Source organism: Abramis brama, assembly GCF_963993115.1.
Source record: "Abramis brama genome assembly, chromosome: 8".
NCBI lineage: Eukaryota > Metazoa > Chordata > Actinopteri > Cypriniformes > Leuciscidae > Abramis > Abramis brama.
The window spans coordinates 30,324,700-30,345,808 of NC_139970.1; the positions used below are offsets into that span (position 1 = coordinate 30,324,700).

Below are 21,109 nucleotides of genomic sequence, written 5' to 3' on the forward strand. Positions count from 1 at the left end.
AGGAAAGTCTCTTTAATTAATCCACAGTCATAAATCCAAAACAGAGCGAGAGCTACTCACACACGTAACGTAGGCAATACCCGACAATGAACACAAACAGACCTGAACTTAAGTACACGTGATAACGAGGTAGATAATGAGTGCACAACTGAACATAATGAGTGACCAAGACAACAAACGACTAACTCAGGCAGAAGGTGGAGAAACACAAAAAGTCCAAACTAACAGAACCGTGACACTCTCAGAACGTCTCTCTCTCTCTCTCTCTCTCTCTCTCTCTCTCTCTCTCTCTCTTCCCCTTTAAACGGGGAGGTACTCTAGTGTTTCTCCGCTGCCTGTGCTCAGAGACATGTCGGAAACCTCCCACGAGGGGCCCCGTGTAATTCGATGCATGCTGTTAAAGCTTAGAGTATATTGTCTTCTCTTGCTTATGAAGCCTCCACCCACCGGCCCACCCTACATTTAGCGGATCATGTGACCGTGGTAAGTCATTTGCAAGTACAACAGTTCTCTGTGAGCTCCCATTCATTTCCTGAGAACTGCCCTGAGCAGCTGAGAGGAGCAGAGAGGGGAGGGAGTCACACACAGTGAGAGAGAGAGAGAGTGAGAGAGTGAGAGACAGACAGACAGAGAGGACTGTATAAGGAAGACAGTTTCTGTCGCTCTGCAGCTCCTGGTCAGGTCTGTGTATGTTTTATTCTCTTTCGCTTTTTCTCGCTGTTTTTTTTTTGCCTTTTCTTCTTTGAATACTTCTGTCTCGCTTGTTTGTCTGTGCTCCGTGCATCTTGTTCAGCTGTCACTGTAGAGTTACGCTAAAAAAATGACAAGTCTGATGCTGTCCAGCCTTCTAAAATAATCGTACAATGCAGGTGGTCAAAAACATGATTAAAAAAAGCATGATGTCATTTTTTTTTTTCCCTGTGTTGTCCACTGAGTTTGAAATATGTAGTGCAATGCACAGTATAAATGTACTGTAAAGTGGTTTGAAGTGTCTCAGTAGAGTTTTATTATTTCTCTGGTTCATTAGGTGTGTGTGTATTTTGGAGAAGGTTTAGTTAAAGTTAAAGACAAAGTGGTTTTCTGGGTTAAATATTGACACACTGTCAGAGTAGTGTATGCGAGGAAAGTGAGCCGGAGGTTTCTGAGCAGCCACTGTTCCACTCTCAAAAAAGTTTCATCCCCCCGTTCGGCATGAAAGCATGAGCGTAAGTGAGTGCGAGCGCGTATGAGTGCGTTTGCCGATGGCACGTGTATCTCTGAAGCGATGACAGGCTTCCCGGTGAGTGGAGTTACCGTGGTGACAAACTGGGGTAGGAATCAGAGACTCAAGTGGTGGAGGAAGGACAGCGAGGGGGCGGGAGGCAAGCGTTCGTATGTGTGTGTCGGGGTGTTGCATGGGTGGTGTCGTGGATGTCATCTGCTCCTCAAGGAACAGTCATTGGTATTGATGGCTGGCTGTCAGTGGCGGGCTCCTGGTCTGTGGGCTGGCCCGTGGCTGTTCGTTTCAATTACGCCAGACCTCCGCAACTGACAGCGAAGGCATTTGTTCACGGAGAGAGTGGTGTGGAGGTCGATGTGCATTTGTGTGTGTGTAATTTTATGTGGAGGTTGGATTCCTTATGTGTGTGTGTACTTTGGTACTGTGTCCTGATCTGTGTGACTCTTCACAGTGCTAATGTTGGTCACTCAGCCTTAAACTGTGAGGCAGCCACTGCTGCTTAAGGCTGTTCTGCCAGAGAGATGAGGTTATTTAATGCTTTTCTGGTTAAGACCCTTGATTCAGGACACACTGAGTGTATTGCCCAAAACACTAGTAAACTATACTATTGCTGCTGATACTATAGGTCATGTTGACCAAAAATGGTATTTAATGGCACTTAGTAACGTACCATTATTGTTGTTATATATTGCTACATTTTTTTGGTTAAAGGTTTGAATAATGCCTCAAATTGCTCAGGAGAGTACTGAGTGACCAATTTACGGTTTTCACCTGGCAGACCATAAAACGGGTGGGGGAAAAATCTCTTAGATTTACATTGAAAGAGGGATCTTTGAAGGAGTGTTTCATTGAGGTGGCCTCTCATGTCTTGGGTCAGTAAGTAACCACCTAGCAACCACACAGAACACCTTAGCAACTGCATAGCAACATACTACAAACCACTCAGAACATCCTTAGCAACCGCAACCAAAGCCCTGGCAACCACCCAGAATACCCTAGCATTGTGGCAGTCAGTTTTGCACAGCAGGGAGCTCTTACATTCTTTAGAGAATCAAATGGATCAGTTTTTTATTTTAGCATGTCTATGTTGGTGTTCAAATCTACATTTATTTATAACTGTTCATCTTTAAAACGTGTTCTATTACAATATGTAAGGGATAATGTATAGCGAGGCGGTTGTTATAGCGAATAACAACCCCGACAGGCTGAACGGGATAACCGCCTCGCTATACATTATCCCGCTTATTACATGGCTACCTACAAAATAAATAAATAATTTGGCACAAAGTTTATTGATTTAAAAACGATTGTATTGCTTCCGCTAAAGAAAATAGTCCGTTCCGCGTCCATAGCAACGCGCTGTTTTTCATGGCAACGGTGTGTTATACTTCGCAGCGGTCTGTTATCAAGAAATAACAGACCGCATTCTACATTGGAATTCAACCAAGCCATGTAATATATATATATACATATATATATATATACATATATATATATATATATATATATATATATATATATATATATATATATATATATATATATATATATATATACAAATATATATATATATATATATATATATATATATATATATATATACATATATATATATATATATATATATATATATATATATATATATATAATATAATATAATATAATATAATATAATATATATATATATAATATAATATAATATAATATATATATATATATATATATACAGTATATATATAAAATCACTTTTTAGGGTCACAGTTTCGGTACGGTTCGGTATGTGCTATGTTCAGGGAAAAAGGGTCTACTGTCAAATAAAATAAAGAAGAACAAATACAATAGAGCAAAGATACAAATAAAATAAACCGTGCTTTTCAGGTTTTTCAGGTATAATAGTAGTTTCTAGGTATAGAAATTTAATAAGTAATCTAAAGTTAAACAAAATTGCATATAATCTTCACTGTATAAATTAAATAAAGATGAATCATTATTAAAGTTACACAAGCTATTCGGTCAAGAGCAGTGAGTAATTTTTTTTGTATTTTGTTGTTTGATTAACATTAACCACAGACAGCAGGAATATTAGGCTGCTGTCACTTCAAGACATAATTCACGGATCCAGTACACTGATACTGAACACATGCGTTGTCTTTCTCGACTGTTTACGTTCACTTCACTGTGTTTACAACACTCGTATGTCACGTTCACAGACATAATACTATGTTTGCTAGGATACTTATACCAAGACGGGCATGTTGACAATTTTTGTGTGAATTTGTCCGTTCAAGCGCTAGACTCGAAAGAGTACTCAATATTTGCGTGCTGTCTGAGACGCGGCTTTCTGTGTGCGCTATATATGTGTAAAGCATGTTGGACACTCTCTGATAAAAAATCCAATCTTTAATTTGATTCATTTGATTCAAGTTTAATTGTTTGACTCTATGGTCCCTGTCAAAAGTGTATTGGAGGATTTTATCGGTGGCTTCGAGATAGCAATCAGCCAGATAGAGGGCTCAATAATGGGACCCAATAATCACAGGACAGCGTATCTGCTTATCACCTCAGCTTTACGTTGCGCTGGAGGATTCCATTAAAACGGTCTCTCCAGCCACACAAGTGGGCCCTGATGGCCATGCGGATCGAGAATTAAAAGGTTAGCACCCTTCTGCTCGAAGGAGCTTCACACAGGTGGGCTGGGGATAGTGAATTATTGATGGAACTTGCCTGAGACTGGACACCTTGCTGAAGGGATTATATGGGAAATCCTCAAAAGACACCCCCAGAACACCCCACCCCAGAGGAAGTGGGCAGGGATTGAAACCCAAACCGGCCCCATCTGTACCAGGCTCAGCCCAGGGGACTCAGGAATGCCCCTGTGGTCTACATAGCTGTTGGCTCCAGCTGATCAAATGTTCAGCTTTGCCCCCAATCCCGCTTTAGTGACAAACAGCTAAAGAGCACAGCACATTCAGAGCGGACATGTTGAGTTAATGTTGGGTTTGTCACCGGGCCTGTCCAATGACACAGAGAGCGTGTCGGTTTAATGATACCCTTCACTGCACTGATGGATCCAGGTGTGTGTTTTGTGTAGCCAGACTAAACTGAGCGATTCTGTGGTGCATACTACGAAATATGAAAAATAATTTGTCATTCCTTATTGGATCATGACATACAATATGTGTCTGCGCAAAGGCTGGCTTCATGCATGTCTGTGAGTAAACTGAAGCATGTGACAGAAACAGAGTGTGTCCTTCAATAGTGTAATGACTCATAAATGTTTGCCAACTCAGAAAGTAATGTCATGATTGTTTGGTAATACAAGAGGGATGTGGATGCCACTACTCACTCACTTTCTATTTGATTATTTCCAGATTATTTATTTATTTATAATTAATTCATTATTTCAGAAAACAGCTTCAGTCCATTTTTCATTTTAAATATGTTACGATCATACATTGATTTATTATTTATTTATTTCATGAACAATTTTGGGCCGTTTTCCATTTGCGCTAAGAAAAGGGACAATCTGAGATTATCATTAATATTATTTATCCATTTCATTAACAATTTCAGGCCGTTTTCCATTTGATATGTTTCTGAAAAAAGGGATGGCCTGAGGTAGATTGATTGATTTATTGATTTATTTAACAATTTAAGGCCATTTTCTATTTGATATATGTTTCTAAGTAAGAGGGCGATCTGAGATTATCATGATCATTCTTCAACGTCTGTGAAGACGATCATACAAAAACTAACTAAGAGAAGAGTAGGTGAAAGAAGGAATTGTGGGTAACTACGTGGGTCTTATGATCTCTCTCTTCCTCCTCATTTCAACATTTCGCTAAGCTGACAAAATGTTCTAGTGTGTCCTCTGGTGTGTTCAACCCTTGACCCTCTTGTCCAGCCCTGGTTTGTTTACTGAAGCTGTGTGTGGTGAGGGGGAGGGATGATTGTTGAACACTCTGGCATAGAAAGCAAAACGTGGAATTCTACATCTACTTCAAGTACACATATTATCAATGACACATGACACATTCAGTATCAATAACTCTGGATATACCCTACACTCTTTATTTATGTCATGTATTCAGAGTGGTCTTTATGGCATGAATATCTGTACTGATGTTTACATACGCCTCCTTTCAGTTATTAGTTATTATTATTATTATGGCTCTTCATGACAGTAAGAGAAATCGAAGACGACTAAACCTGCGCTGTACACTATCTATGTGCTGTTCTCTGCCTGTCGTCATGACAACACCGTTAGCGCACCTATCTGCCGTCCCTTAACCTAAGATGACTTTTGGGAACTTAATGGAAAAAAATTGAATCAATATAATCCCTCAAAACGTAACAATACATCCAGGATTTGTTGTGATTTTTTTTTTTAATTGCTCAGTCAGAGGACTCAGAAACCATCAGTAGGACATTCTGAGATATGCATGAACTTTGTTAGCAGTTTTAGGTCCAGCGATCGGGGGGTTGAGAAATTATGCAAACAACATATGGAGTCAATTACGATCCAAAGGCAAAGCACAGCATGCATGGCTCAGCTTTGAGAGACTGGAACGTGAGTCTATGTCATATAGTATAACTTCCCTCTGGCGACTAGCTCAGACTTGTACCTGGCACTTAATGTTGGATATAAGCAGAAAACGTGGAAAAGTAAACTGAAAAGCAGACGCTGCATTTGAAGCATAAATAGAAATCCAGCTGCTTATTCTATTAAGTGAGGCTATGGGTGCCAGAATGGGTCTTTATTTTATTTTATTTTACACTCTAACGAAAGGTTCAATCTAAGATTATCCTGAGTATTTATTTATTTATTTCAAGATAAGTTTCTGGCCATTTTTCATTTGAAATATGCTCTAAAAAAATTACAATCTGAGATTATCACAATCATAATTCTTTTATGTATTAATGCCATGAACAACTTCAGGACTTTTTTTCATTTTATATATGTTAGGTTACAGCCTGAGATTATTACAGTCATAAATATGTATTTCTTTATATTTTTATTATATACACATACATATTTATCTATTTATTTATTTATTTATTTATCTGGATATGCCCAGACTGGGACCTAAATCTGGATATTAGTAGAAAACGTGGAAAAGTAAACTGAAAAGCAGACACTACATGTGAAGCATGAATATAAACCCAGCTGCTTATTCTATTAAATGAGGCTATGGGTGCCTGAATGGGTCAAATTTCAGGACAAAAACACCCTCATGAGGACTTCCTGTTTTATTTAATGTTTGAGTGAGTTGAACTCTTTTTGCTCTGTAGTTGTTATTTTACTTAATGTGGCAAGAGTGCCGGTTATAGATTTGCAGAAAAAAATCGAGAGTGCAAGCGACTGTGTGCTGTGCTTCGTGCATGTTGTGATAGTGTGTTTTCTTGTTTGGCACAAATGCCATTGCGCAATCAGAGAGCGTGTGTAGGAGGTTCTACAAGAGGATGTGAGCTGTGTAAATATGCACGTTCTGAAACTGTGAATCTGTGTGAATCTGAAATTGTGAATCTGGGAGATTATTATGTAGGTCCATCCTGTTCCCATTTAACCTACCAAAATTCTGCTGGAGTTTAGTTTGCAAACTAGTAGCAGGTAAGTTTGCGTTTGTGCATTGATACCTGGTCTTGTTTATCTCAAATGTATGTATTTATGTGTGTAGTGGGAGGGGGCCGGTATGCAAGGCATTGAAAAGCAACAGAGAGGCGTCTTAAAGAACCTCTTCACCATTAAGGCTGGAGGATGCAGCCAGCCCCCCCGAGACATGAGGAGTGGGTTATTGTACTGATGATAATACACTCCACCACCTCCACCCACAGACCTCCAACCCTCCTCCCACCTCCGCAAACACTTAACAGACTCAATACGTTGTATAACCTGCACTGCTATACATAGTACGACTGCACTTATTTCCACATGATGTATGGTGAAAAGTAGAATGACATGCTGTGAATGAAAGGCCTGTAGCTGATCTCCTTATATAGCATTGATGATAGTTGTGTAACTGCAAGTGGCATTCAAGTGCACATTTCAATTGCTATTATTTACAGAAAATCACCAGTCCTGATACAAAAGCATGTGGTATAACTAGACCTCATTTTCTGAAGAGAATGCGAGTGCTGCTAACCTGTGCTAAGCTAACGACTTTGATGTTAACTTAAGGTTTTGCCAGGGCATTGCTTACACAGTTGCTAAGTGTTTTTTAGCTCACTGCTATTCGGTTCCTATGATGTTTTGGGTAATTCCTTACTAGGTTCAGAACCAACCCTTAATGTAAAAAATACTAGTACTGCAAATTGTCATATTAATTTAGTTACATAATTGATGTTGGCTGGTCAAACAGACCACTTTCTTAAATTCATATGGTTAATGTGTATTATTATTGTTGTTATTATTGTTATTATAAATACACTACCGTTCAAAAGGTTTTTTTTTCAGTAAGATTTTTTAAAAGAAATGAATACGTTTATTCAGCAAGGATGCATTCAATTGTTCAAAAGTGACGGTAAAGATATTTATGTTACAAAAGTAACAGTAAATAAATGCTGTTCTTTTGAACTTTATATTCATCAAAGTGTCCTGAAAAATCTCCTCAAAATATTACAGCACAACTGTTTTCAACATTGGTGATAATAAGAAATGTTATTGAGCATATATGAGCAATAATGATGCTGAAAATTCAGCTTTGTCATCACTGGAATAAATAACATTTTTAATAACATAAATAAATAACATTTAAACAAAAACAAAAAACAGTTATTTTACATTTGTAATAGTATTTCACAATATTTCTGTATTTTTGGTCAAATAAATGCAGCCTTGGTGAGCATAAGAGACTTCTTTCATAAACATTAAAACATTTTTACTGAACTAAAAAAACGTTTGAACAGTAGTGTATATAATTTGAATGTACATTTTATAAGAATATGCATCAAACATATGAGTTTAGATGAGTAAGTCACACTTTACTGCTGTAAGTATAAAGGTGGATGTTTGCCCTAAGCATCTGACAGTGCACAGCTCGAGTGTGAAACAGTATTGTTGTTTGCTCATCTGTGTGTGATGTTTTCTTTGGATGGAACTTCTACCTTTCCAGTAAACAGAGCCACCCTGCAGTCCACAGCTGGTACGAACACATATGGCCCTTAAAAGTTAGCTTTGGACACCTTTAAATGGATTTACTTGAATGCTGGGGACAGCTGTGAGCGTCTTCTTAGCAGGCGTAGGATTTGAGAGGAGGGGCAATCTTCTTAAAGGCAGGGTAGGTAGGACTATAAAAAAAAAAAAAGATCCAAATTTGTTAAAACTTTCTATATATATCAATACATAATTAAAATGTAAGTACTCTGAAAAAAAGAGTATAAAAATCAAGTGACTCTAGACCGTTTAATCTGTATTAAACACAGCTCATTATTTCGATTCGGGACGAATCAAAGGATTGGCTTAGGCGACTGTCACTCTCTCTCGCAACCATGGCAACAACCCTTTTGCCACGGGATCTGCCCACTTGCGCGCGGCCGCGCGCACGTTTGATTTGAGGAATTCGAGAGGCACTGAACCTAGGAATAGCAAAACAATGGCAGAGAAAGAGCAATCAAAATTCACATTACCGGCATGCAGTTAGTGAAGGCAAACAAGGCAAAAAAAAGAAGACAGTACAAGAAAAGGTAATGAACAAAAAGTCTTTGGATAAACAAAGAAATAAAACGCGTGTCAATATCAGCGTAGCTTTCCAGCGACCACCCCGTCCTCAGCCTCTACTTCCTCGGACCCTAGTTGCACGCCACGGCTTCTTGCACGACCTCCTCTGCTTCGCCCTAAAATTATTTTTATTTTACAAAAGGACATTTTACAAACCTACATTTTGCGCATGTGCTCCTGCATGCACTTTTCCAGTCACAACACAGCAATCAAAGGAGGACGCGCTGAAAACTGTAATGCTGTTCTCTTCCTTCGAATGTTTGAGTTGCAGAGGAATTTGTGACTGTTTCAGCTGTTCAACCACATCAAAGTTTCGTAATTAGTAAGTCCGTGCTTTTTCTCTTTTTGTTCTTATGTGCTGAAGGGCTGCTGTGCCTTGGTGAAACGGTGTTTGTACGTGAAGAGCTCTTTTCCAAAACGCCATAAACCTAAAAAGCTGCCTCAAAGAACCAGCAAAAGTAATGATTATGAATGTGTAAAATATTGCAATAAGACATTTTAATTGTTTATTAATTTCTGTGTCGGCTGCAAAGATGAAGTTGACGATATTTGACTCGCGATCTTCGCAGTAGGCTAGTGAACGCATGCACCGGAGAAATGCACATTTAGGCTACATAGTTTTATTTTGTTTTGGATGGTTTTGTTTAGAACCAGATTTCTGTAAATATATTCCACATTTTTTAGGCCTGTGAGGCGAGGCTACGGTTCGGTTCACGATGATATAATCTCCAGTTCAAGCACCTTATGTTGTGATTGATAGCCTATATTTACTTTATGTATTTAATGCAGGAATGAAAATATTAATGAATTAATGAAAAAAAAAAATATTAAAATTAAGATACAATTAATACAAAACGAAATTCGTTTTAAAGAAAGGCTTTGTGCTTTCTGTTTTGAGGTCTCTGTTAAAGTTTGAAAGTCTCAGTGCAGCTTTCAGAGCGCTCGCGTCCATAATGGAGAACTGTCAAGTAATATTGTTTTTTCCTCATAAATGCAAACACGAAAAATAAAAGACAAAAACTTTTTTAAAAAGACAAACCATAAATTTAGAAAAAAAAAAAAAAAAGATGGATTTATAGCGTTTTGGGGGAAAAATGAATGGATTTATACCGTTTTGAAAATGTTAATTTTTTTTTACTTTGAATTGATCATCAACAATATTGTTGTTTGATTTAATAATCACTGTTGCAAGAAGTGCCTAGTTAAGTTTTTTTTTTTTTTTTTTTTTTTTGTAAGTGGAAAAAGTAGGGGGTGCCACAGATTCTGTTTAGTTAGCTCCTTTATTGTTTTTTCTATAGCCTAGAATAATATAGGTCAAATGCAGCAAGTCAAAAGACCAACTGGACCTTCTTTGCCAGTTTGCTCACATTTCTTTGAAGGATGGCAAAAATATCGCCTGAATATCTATATCTAGATATTGGAAAAAAATATCGAGATATTCATTTTTGTCAATATCTCCCACCCCTACATGCAGAACACCATATATGTTATGAATCTTACACGAAATTCATCTTCATCACAATATAACTGATGGTAATGTAAAAAAGTGTATCAATGCAACCTGTTTTTAGCTTATATAACTAGCTCGTTAGCGAATCAAAAAATATATATTTTAAATTTACCAATATCAATATGCTAGCTTGATAGTGAGTACTAAAATACATCTTATTTGTTTATATTCATAAGCAATTAGCGTTAGATTTTTTTATTACATGTGATTCTGACATGATGTCACTACATGCACTGTGCTCCTTCCTCTCTGCTTGTCTCAGGTAAATAATGCGTCTTCAGCTCAGCGGTTGGAGTCGCGCGTTCATGTGTTTTGGGGGCGTGGCTTTGGAAGGAGCCCAGAAGGGAGGGGGTGGAGTGAATGGAAATAATGAACTGTCTTTAAAACAGTCCTGAGAGGTCTACAGACACTCGATTTTTATACTTTCTTTTTCAGAGTACTTACATTTTAATTATGTATTGATATGAACATAAAGTTTAAACAAATTTGAAAAAGAAGTTTTTTAGACCATTCCTACCTACCCTGCCTTTAACTGTCAATCACATCACAAGCAATTGTGGTTGGATGACAAAGGGATGTGCGTTTCTAATGGGGAGAGTTTTTTTTTTTCATTTTATGCATTTAAGTAATAGCCAGAGAATAACTTGGCTTTCCCAAATATAGGACTGTTTAACTAGAGCTTATAATTGTAACGGTCAAAAAGTCACACTCTGAGAAAGTGGAGGGGTTTTTTTTAACAGCAAGACTGTAAATATATTGGTCACATGTCAGTGACAAGACTGATTATAATGGGCTGGGTTCATTAAAAGTGTATTAATGGCATGTGAATCAATGTGACATTACCACTACATGACTACTCGTTAGTCATAATGACTTGTCGAAAGAAAAACACAGAGGTTCGATTTATGTTATTTTTTTCACTTCTGTGATTACAGTGCAGCATGCTGTAACACAGGCAGTACTCGCTTTCTGTGGACAGACCATTGTCCATTACCATAAGTGTGTAATTACTTCCTTTTTTTTTTTTTTTTATAATAGGAAATTTTAGACTAGAACAGAATAAAATCTTTACCTTTATAACTCAAATTCATTAAGGCTGTTAACTGTCTGTCAAACTGCTATGCATTATATTGCATAGCACAGCTTTAATTTTTATTTCAGTTTTAGTCATTTTAGTGCTTCAATTTAAACCTATTTCAGGTAGTGGCCAAAACAACATTTCTAATTGTATTCATAATGTATAAAACAGATGTATGTAACTACATTGCTTAGCATAAGGATTATTATTTGTTGTCAATACGTTTTTTAAGTTTTGTTGCTGTGTGTTTATTTCATGAAATTTTGCCGGCTATATGTAGTAACCATTTGATAAAAATAAAAAAAGTCCCGTGAATCCCATTGGGTTACAATGTTTTTAGATAACCCCTTATAGCTCTAAAATACGGCTTCTTGAAGCTTATTCCTCTAATTCCTTCTTCATCTAATATTTGTATTTTGTTTTATTTGAGCTTTATTTCAGTTGCTAAAAATGATTTTTAACAGTTTTTGTTTAAGTCAACAATACTTCTACTACTAAACTAGAAAGGCCCCCGGTTTTCATTTCAGAAATCTGGTCACTTTACAGTACACCAACTGCAGACTTCTGACGTGACACATTCTGAGAAGGAGAGAAAGAAAGCGGGAGCTGTGAGGCATTGCTGGTCAGAGGCAGTTCATTAGCTCTCTTTTCTGAATTGGAGATGAGGTTGGGTTTCCAGTTCCTGTGCAAACTGAAGGCTTGGAGGGAGAAAATAGGGAGTAGGAGCAGCATATCAGCACATGCACATTCTTTATTGATCCAGCACAGATCATCATCAGCATTTAAGTCCACCTCTCCCCAGCTAAATCCCTCTGCGGTGACCACTCCGCCCATTCCATACCTCTTGGAGCAATTGAGGTTTTTGTGTCAGGTCTATTTTAAAGCATGGACCACTGAGACCACAGCACTTTAACTAAAGGGGGAAGGGAAGAGGTGTGCTAGCAGTGGCCAGGGTCTTGTGCAGCCTACAATTTCAGATTATAAGTAGTGTGTATGTAACAGCAGATTTCTTTGTATTTAATGTCAGGTCTAGGCAATATAGCAAAAAGCAAAAAAAAAAAAATCTCATTATTTGAAATGTTTAATATATTGTTAGAAAATCTTGTTAAAGTAATCATATGCATGTCTCCACATCCACATTTCCACAAATTGTATTTTGTTAAAATAAAATAATTTCATTCCATTGTTTTATTTTATATTATTTTTAAAACTCGGTTTTGCATATTTTTATAATTATGTAAAATAAAATAATTGCAAATATATTGTAAATATTCAATATATCGCTCAGCCCTATTTCTACTCTACGCTACTGTTAAAACGGTGTGTCACTGCAGATCATAGACTGTAAAAAAATATGGACGTAGTGTCCGTGACGTCACCCGTAGGTTTCTGAAGACCGTTTTTGAAGCCTAAAGTGGGCGTGGCCGACCGTCGCCATCTTGGTAGCGCGTCACTCCCGAATTTATTTATTTTTACAGTCAGACAATGAGCTGAGGTAACGTGACGGCTAACAAACAGCAGACAAACGGCTAATGATGACTAATGACCACTGCAGCGGGAATCCACCGGTCACTCAAAAGTGGACACCCTTAATTATGCAGAACTTTAAGGCTTAATATAATGTAAACGGATGAGTTATAAAAAAATTCACCCCCCTCACAGTTGTCATGAAGGGAAAAATAAGCTATATAGACCAAAGCCACTTTTTGCACCAGGCTGTAAACGTGTTTTTTTCTGCTGTAAAGTTGGGAATTTTAACATGGGGGAGATACAGATTTGACTCACTTCTGCACCCAGCCCCAAGCGGCCAGTCGATGAATTGCCGTTGAATTCACTTCCGTGTTGGTTTCAAGAGAGAGAGAGGGAGGTTGCCGCTTGAGTGAGATGGACATATAGTACACTGTTAAAAAAATCTGTAGAAATTACAGTATTATTGGCAGCTACTTGCCAGTAACTTACTGTAGATTTAAATTGATGTTATTTACTGGCAACAGTTTGTTCAAAGTTAAATGAACATTAAACATTAACAAGTCTTTATCTTTACAGAATAAAACTAAAATAACAGCCTCATGCAAAGCATTCTGGGAACCAAAATCTGAAGGAAAAAAACAGAAAAAGGTTGATGAAGATTTCTGGTTCCCAGAATGCTTTGCATTAGGTTGTTATTTTATAGTTTTATTCTGTAAAGAAAAAGATTTGTTAATGTTTAATGTTCATTTTACTTTGAGCAAACTGTTGCCAGTAAATAACATCGATTTAAATCTACAGTAAGTTACTGGCAAACAGCTGCAAAACTACAGCAAATTTTATGTGTGAGAACTAGGGTGAATTGGAAATTCATGAGAAATATTTCAGAGGTCATAGAACGATTTGGCTGAAGAACCACAGCTTATGAAGCCAGACTTGTTTACTAGAACCTGCAAAACCACGTAAAAAAAAAAAAAAAAAACCCCTAAACAATGCCTTTGCTTTAGCTGTGAAGACACCTCTTTGCTGAGTTGAAAGCCCATCACTCTGCATCCTGATACTTCAAACTAAATAGCTAAGCTGTGACTAAATGTCCCATGGGTGCGTTTAGCGAAACTAATCCCTTTAATTCTGTTTTCATACACTTTGACAGATTTTTCAGCTGAAAATGCTGATCAGGACCAGCTGATCAGGATGCAAGTCAAGTCACCTTTATTTATATAGCACGTTTTACAATACAGATGGTTTCAAAGCAGCTTTACAGTGATAACAGGAAAATAATGCAACAAAGTTTGTTTCTGCTGTACAGCAGAAAACAGCATCATAGTTCAGTGATGGTTTGTTTTTGTTGTAAAAAAGTTATTAATTTAGTTAATTTATATATAAAGCCGCTCTGAAGAAAACAGTGATGTCATCGTCCAGCTCAGTTCAGTTCTCATTTAATGGTGTCAATGTAGGCAGATCGATAATATTGTTGAATATTAAGATATCGTCAGATATCGTTCTGTGTAAGTAACTGTGTAGGTGATGCATTAAAAAACAAACAAAAAAACAGTTAATTTTAAAATATTAGTATTAGTATTTTTCTTAGCATTGCATTCTGCTGTATGGATTCCACTAAACATTAATTTGAGATGTTTTTATGTTTTAAGTGAAGAATGGACTCTGACTCCTCTTTTCTCCTTTACTCCCTTTTACACAACTCATGACCTCTCACCCCCATAGCACTGACCAATCAGTAAAATAAACCTGGCTGATACTTTATCTCCTAATATTATAGGAAAGGATTTGAGAATAATAGTTTTATGCACGCGTTTTAAATCATACCGGAAGTTTTTATACCAGATTTCATCTCTTTTCTAAATTTCAGAGGAAATAAATGGCTTAATTAGGCATGATTTTTCTTGCTCCATTAGGAAACGTACAACCGTACCAAAGTTTGACTGTGTGCAGCTTTTTATATGCGAGCAGTGCGGACTAGGGCCGTATCTCATGGACTAAGCTGTCTTATCCTCATTGAATCACTGACACAGGATCTCCCTGGGCAGAAATAGCCAGAGCCCAAGGGCATTTTGCTGGACTACGGGTGCTTCCGTCAGCCTGTGTTTTGGAAAGTTGGCCTAGTGTTTACAAGAGCCTCAGCGTTCTATTAAAGGTCTCTCACTTCCTATCAGGTGTGTGAGGCCTAGTGATGGGGGTAGTAGGATAAAATTGATGTACAGTACAGGAGTCTTTTTACAGCTGCCATCTTGGACGGGTCCCAGCATTTGACTCTGCTGATGGTGTTTAGGGCTTGCATGTTTTTCCCTCTTCTGAGTGAACTTTCATCTTGATTGGATTGACATGGCTCTAAAACTGGCATTCGAGAGTAGCGCATTCCCTTGTGACCTCATTTTTTGTTCAGAGGAGTTTATCTGGTCATGTCTTTCAGCACTCCTTCTGTTCGTCTCTGAGTCAGAGTACATTTGTCACACTCAGAAAAATAAAGAGAGCTACAAGACAGCAAATCTGCTTGGTTGGGGGCCCGAGTGAATGACAGGCATTGTTGTGTGGCTGTTTTTAGACAGAGGAAAATGGCAAAGTGGGCTCCCTGAGGTGAAGCGCTACCGTCTGGATGCGCAGGGAGGAGAACATGCACTCAGATTACTTATCCACAAACTCAGCTGGTACTGAAGCAGCACATCTCTCTAGAGCTCGAATCAAAAAAGGTCCCAATAGCGGCCAAAGTCTTAGGGCACAGACTAGCCTGCCAAGGAAAATGCGCCTTATGAAATGGAAAGTCTGAAGTCATTCACAGTATGCCAGAAAAGATTAACCAAAAAAATATAGTCCACTCCGAAGGGTGGGGAGCATTGGGGTTAGAATCCACGATATCTACCAGGAAGAGATATGGATGTGGGTGTGATTGTATTGTTTTCTGAAATTCATTCGCTGTTCAGTTTGTGTGAGGGCAGAAGTCAAGAAGTAAATTCCTCTTAGTGCTTAGTACATACTCTGACACTACCTGAGATGACCTTGACGTTGCACCAGTGAAAAAGTGTTTTTTTGGTAAGTTTATTTGGATTATTTCAGATGGTAGTGCTATGGTACTTGGTTATTTCCAAAACAGTTACTTATTTATTTATTATCAGTTTATGACAGCAGATGTTGGTTAATACACCAAAAAATCTCATGACTTGATACCATGTGCGAAGAAAAGATTCATGATACTTTCCACTAAATACCATCACATCTCCCCCTGCCCCCCGAGGTTGAAGTTACTGTGTCCAGCATGACAGTAAATGGAAAGGCGGTATTTAGCCTGCATGTTCTCTGCTGGTCATGACAGAGTGCTGACTCGTCATATTTGCTGTTTACAGGGGCTCCAAAGTGGGAAGTGAGCTTGAGCTGAGCTCTGTCTTGCAGACATTGTCTGGCAGTGGCGAGAGGAAGCCTGATTCTTATTGCATCATGTGAACTTGTTGAATTTTTGACTATTGTGGTTACAGGATTTTTATTCGGTAGATCAGCATAAATGCATAAATGTAGATGTAAAAAAGTTTGAGTTTGGGCTGGAACTATCTCTTTACAGACAGTCACTTTTTTTTTTTTTTTTTTTACAAACTAGCACTAGTGGTTCAGAAATTGCACACTTCACCTTTAATATTTCCAGAGTGTTAGTTTTTTGCAAATCAAAAGCCAAGGTAATCTATTTACAAGAGCTCAGCGGGAAGCAGCTCTCAATAGCTCTTCTTCTCAGTGTGGAGTCTGATGTTACATAAAATGCTGTTCTTTTTCTCTGGTTGAGTCTGAGGGGCTCTCTTGGCATGTTTGAGTTCAGTGTTCTTGTCTGGTTCTTGGCTGGGCTCCAGTGCTTAAATCTCTACCTCCCTCCTCAATCACCTCCTCCTCCTCTCTTCCCCATCTGCATTTCCCCCTTCGGCCCATGGCAGCAGGACCAGCCTCTGTGCCACAGATGACTGTAGTTGCTCTGGGCTCTCGACATGGGAACAAAGCATTGGCAGGACCAAGGGAACCCGTCTGTTAGTGTGCTACTCCTCCAGTGCAGATATGAATTCAGATATGAAACGCCTCCAAGCAGTAGCATGATCATCCTGCTCCTCTTTCTTTTCTGCTCATGTTCCAAATTTTGTCTTGTTATTTATTCTGAAATTTCTTGGTGTTTTGGAATATTTTATACTAGGATATATTGCTGCCGGTTAATCGGTTTATCGGTTAATGGCTGATATTGGAGATTTTTTCATGGATGTTTAATACATATACAAAGTTTAAGATGAAGTACTAAGATTACTGAAATAAACTAAAATAAATAAATAGAACTATTAATATATAGAAATAAAAAACACTTGCATGAAAGACACTGTTTATTGAAGAATTTTCAGGCCAGTGCTGCTTCGTCAGAATCGTCACAAAGGTTTATCATATGCATGTGTTTTTAAGTCTAGTATATTTAAACATTCAAGTAATTTTTAACTATTCAAGCACAAGAAGATGTGAAAAAGAACACGATTCGGTATTTAAGAGAGGCTGCGAAAGAAGAAATTGAGTTCTCTTTTGCGTCTTGTTGTGCTTGAAATACACACAAAATTATGTTAAGATACCTGTCTTGGTGAGTAAACCTTTGCGAAAGAAAACGCATGTTTAACAGTATATTGGATCCATGCATTAGCTCTTAAAGTGACAGGAGCCTATTACCTGCTGCTCTCTGTGTTCTTAATGTTAATCAAACAACAAAAGACACAGAAAATCACTCACTGCTCTTGACTGAATACCTTTTGTAGCTTAATCTACATTTAATTTATACACTGAAGTAGTGTTGTCAAAAGACCCGGTACTTCGGTACCAAGTCGGTACTAAAAAAACGTAAACGTCACGGTACCAAGTTTTCTTAAGTACCGGTGGTACCGAGGACCCGTTCAAACCCGGTTCCTTGATGCGCACGCATGCACTGAGCGCGTGCTGTTGCGCGTCCTCTTTATTAAAGCGCTGAGACACACACACAGCGCATTGCGCGTGGCAAGCGCGCTCATAATGTAAGAGAGGCCGGCGCGACCACAACATTGCCCAACATCAAATGGCAAACGTAATGCAAGCGGAACGAAACTGCTCGTTATTTTGTGGTTGAAGGACCGTTTATCAGTTTGGACCAGTGCAGCGCGAGACGATCGTGATCATGCGACACTGTTACTACACAGCACTAAGAGATCCAGTAAAGAAAGCATTTGAATTCGCCACTGAAGTAATAACATCGCTGCGAGATCTAGTGAGAAACATTCACATTTCTCCGTTTAACGGATCAAACAGCGCTGACGTGGAAACCAGGAAGAAACATTGTGCCATGAATGAACTATCCAGTGTCCACAGATCAGCAACATTCACCATGGATTTACTGTAGTAACACTAACTGCAACCATGGAAGTTTGGCAGGAATAGTATGCATAATGCCTTCAAGTAACATTACGTCAGTTTTATTTTGACATTATGAATACAATTTATGCCCTCAAATGTTAATCTGAACTAAAATAAACCTTTGTTTATAACTACTACAATATTACATTTCATTTTTTCCAAGGAGCTGTTTTGTTTTATATGCTCCTAAGAAGAGTCAATTATAGCTCTAGAATTGCTCAAAGTAAAAAAAAAAATCATACTTTATGATTTTAGTTTTAATAAAATTAAATCAAGGAAATTTCCCTGGCATTTCTTTCTTTTTGCTGAATCAAAAACGTACCGAACCGAACCGTGACACAAGTGTATCATATATATCGAACCAAACCGTGAATTTTGTGAACCATTACACCCCTAGTAATCATGCAAATTTCCTGCACCTGTCATAGACGTCCAAAAAATTACCCAGTTCAAAGGTCCAATGTTGAACGTCAATATGACGTCCAAGTTGGGTCATGGTTGGACGTCCAAATAGTGGACCTAGTTTGGACGTCGAATAGATGTCCAGAATTGGTCATGGACCGACGGACCCAATATAGACATGATCTGCACGTCTATCCGACGTCCAATGTTTAGTGGGTAGTTCCATATAAGTTCATGGATAATTTGTTGTTTTGACGTTAGTGAAAATCAATATTGACCTTGTATTTGAAAAAGGATCCTCATACTGTATAAAAACAATACTAATTCAGACTAAGTTCAATCGTATTCGGAGATTAACTATTTTTGAAACGGTGCGAACTGCGCTCTCCATGATGACGAGGAATATCAGCAAATAACTTATTGATTTCTAGCCCTTTGGTACCGAAATTGGTACCGAGAACCGTGGATTTTCACTGGTATTGGTACCGAATACTGACATTTTGGTACCGTGACAACACTACACTGAAGACTATGCAGTGTTACTTTACTGCTGATCCTTTAATTTCTGTACATAAATACTACAGTTAGACCTACCTGAAAACCTTTTTCTATTTCATTTTCAATTTTGCACCGTCATTCATCTTGGTTCTATTGTATTTATTTGTGCTGTTGCTTTTAATTTGTTTATTTGTTCGTATTTATTACTGACTGTTCACTTGTCTTCAGTAATAACTAGTACTTTGTATTAGTTAGGCTAGTACTTTTTGCTGTGGCATCGAATTTGAAATCAAGAATTGTGAAATTTCACTGCTAGCCTATCTAAAATGTTGGTTGTCTTATTAGAATATAATGTTACATGGGTCACAACAATGAAAACAATATTTATTTATGCAAATAAAAATTTAAACCAGTGGCCCAACCAGTAAAAAAACCCTTAGCGTTGAGCCCTGCTTTTTCTAATGTAACTTAGTAATTAATCTTTAAAAACACTACTAATTTAGTTAAATGTAATCCTTAGCAAATCTTAAGATGAATACCCACTTTATATTATAATGTAATGATGCCTAAATTCACTTGACACTATTAGTTTTAGTTGCTTTGTATTTTTATTTTCAACATTCAGACAAAAAGTACACAATTTAAATATCTGCCATAACACAAAAATGATTATCGAATTATCGGCATCGGACAAAATTTAAATGTCAGTGCTTCCCTATTTTATACCCCTTGACAAATTGATAGGCTATTACTTTATAATTACTTCAAAACCACTTAAATAAAGGTTCCCACTATACACTGTAACGCCCCTCACATCAATGCCACACCAGGCTTGGCGAGGCAGAAAGTTATACAATGAGGTATGCAACCGGCTCCAGGGGGCAAGTTGAATACTCTTTAAATCATTGTGTAGCAAGGTCAGCGTGGGGTCCAGGAAGGTCAGGCTTTTCCACCCAGGCCTGTCACCTCATATTGATCCGCTCGTCATTCTTTGGGGTCTGCTCGCCGGTGCTCCGTCTGCACCCACGTCCATCGGGGAGTTCTGGAGCTACGGCTGGGCATGGGAGTGCCAGCCAATCCCCTCCCCTGGCTCCCCCATCCTCAGCCGGAATCAAATCCCAGGCGGGCCCCCTCCCTGTTGCCCCGTTTCCAGTTGAATTGCCCTCATTCTTCTCAGGGAGCCTCTCGGGGGACGGCTCCAGCCGTGCATGGCAATGAGATGCCTGAGCACTCAGTTACTGCACCTTCCATGCTCATAACGCTCACACCTGGGATCACCATTTCATTTCGGCGTCCCGGTGAAATGGAAAGGTGATCTTAATCTCTCTCGCTCGCTCGATTGCTCTCTTTCCATTTCTCCAGTTTTTTTAAAGGGATAGTTCACCCAAAAATTTAAATTCGGAAATGCATTACAATAAGGTCTTATTAGTTAGTTAATGCATTATCTTACAAAGAGCAATACATCTGTTATATTATTCATTCATCTTTGTTAACATTACTTAATACAAATACAACTGGTTATTGTTAGTTCATGTCCATTAAATAATATTAGAATGCAACTTTTGATTTTAATAATGTATTAGTTGCTGTTGAAATAAACTTGAACTAAGATTAATAAATGCTTTAGAAGTATTTTCATTGCAAGTTTGTTAACTAGTCAACTAACGTTAGTGAATTGAACCTTATTGTAAAGTGTTTTCGAAAATTCTGTCACACATTTACTCATCCTCATCTTTCTTCTGTGGAACACAAAAGATATTTTTAAAAATGTCTGTTTTTTTTATACATAGAATAACATTTAACGGGGTC

General features: G+C 38.0%; 1 protein-coding gene across 2 annotated transcripts in view; it reads left to right on the forward strand.

Moving 5' to 3' along the window:
• Positions 1 to 343: 343 nt before the first annotated feature.
• klf12b (Kruppel like factor 12b) overlaps positions 344 to 21,109 on the forward strand; it is a 47,889-nt gene continuing 27,123 nt past the window's right edge. Inside the window, exon 1 of one of the 2 annotated variants that reach the window (XM_084122153.1) lies at positions 344 to 483. The gene's annotated coding sequence lies outside the window, so the exon portion shown is untranslated. The other variant, XM_084122152.1, reaches the window with a different exon arrangement.